The sequence below is a fragment of the Cannabis sativa genome, chromosome 3 (genome assembly GCF_029168945.1).
Source record: "Cannabis sativa cultivar Pink pepper isolate KNU-18-1 chromosome 3, ASM2916894v1, whole genome shotgun sequence".
NCBI lineage: Eukaryota > Viridiplantae > Streptophyta > Magnoliopsida > Rosales > Cannabaceae > Cannabis > Cannabis sativa.
The window spans coordinates 65,074,728-65,076,306 of NC_083603.1; positions in this window are offsets into that span (position 1 = coordinate 65,074,728).

A 1,579-nucleotide genomic window follows, 5' to 3' on the forward strand; every position below is an offset into this window, starting at 1 on the left:
TTCATCAACACGACACAGCCACATTTTTATTAATCTATGGCATTTGTATTTTATTCATAGTGGTTTTGACAAGATCAATCTCTGCAAAGAGTTAATATGCCTATATCCACTGAAAGTAGTTCATCTCATTCGCAGATGGATGTACATTCAGGGGTGGATATGAGTTTTTCGTTGTATTCTTAAAACGTAACTCTAGATTATACCTTATGCAAAGAAATTTGAAATGTTTGAAAATTTTCATAAATTTCTAGCAATGGTTAAAACCATTAAGGTAAGTGGTTAAAGATCTTGCGAACTGATAGGGGTGGAGAAATAGTTAGTAGATATGCAGTTCAAAGATCATTAAATTGATTTTTGAATTATATCCAAACTTACCTCACCAGAAATTTTGATTTGCATATTGATGATTACTTACTAGTCGTTGCCTAAATCCTTCTATGCTTAATGTAAATCATTACTAGATTCATTGATGACCTAATCAAAATCTTAAGAAAAGCTAGAACTGTTAACCATGGTTTGTTAGCTATTCTAAGTGATTAGGGGTGCACCATCCCATAGTCAATAGATAAGAAAGTGTTTGTTTAAACAAATACTACTTTTCTAAGAAAATGACTAAGTCTGAAAACAAAGTAGCAAATAAAGGAGATATTTTTTTTCTTGATTCCAAAAGTGTTCTATCATCTTATTTGACATATGATGATCCCACTGCCTTTGTTGTCTTGTCACAACCTAAGAGGTTAATACCATTTAGTTTTCTTAGACATAATTTACGGTACCTTGTCGTAGTGGAAGAGTTTCTAGGAACTCACCTTCTTATGACTTGGAAGACACTAGTGATTAAAATCCATTGAGAGTTTAAACAAGTAATGGATTGTCAAGATAAGAAACTAAGAAGAAAAGCCAATAGAACTATGGTTTAATCCACTCACATGGAATAACCTAAAGTTTTCTATTACAAGGACATAAAAGGAAGTTCATGTATAAATCTATTTAATGTACTTAACAAAACTTCCTGTTCCTAGTATTATAGGTTTGATTTTATCTAAACCTATGGCTTGTGGTATACCTGGTAATTACTTACTCTAATGCAAGCAACTTACTTTAGTAAGATGCTGAAGCATTTTCTTTCTAATGGCAATCTATAGAAGCTTCTCGACTTCTAGGCATAGATTTTATTTATCTAAGGAAAAGTCTCAACTATTCCAGAAAAGATAAAGCCATGAAAGAATTTCTTAAATCAACAGTGAGAGGTCTTAGATATGCATCTGTATGCCTTAGACCAGACACTTGTTGTTGAGTGGGAGTAATGAGTAGGTATCAAATTAATCCAGGAGAAGAACATTGGAAGACAATCAAGTAAATCTTAAGATTAAGAAGAGGAACTATATGTTAGTCAATAAGGGTGTATTTAAAACTCTTAGACTACACCACATCAGATTTCGAGATTTGCCTTTGTGCTAGAAAATCTTTCTGATAAGATGGTGATTACTCTAGGGGTGGAATAGTGATTTTGGAGAAGTGTAAAAACCTATCTGAAGTCTCTAGGTCTACCAGAAAGGGACTGAATGTTAAAGTTGCA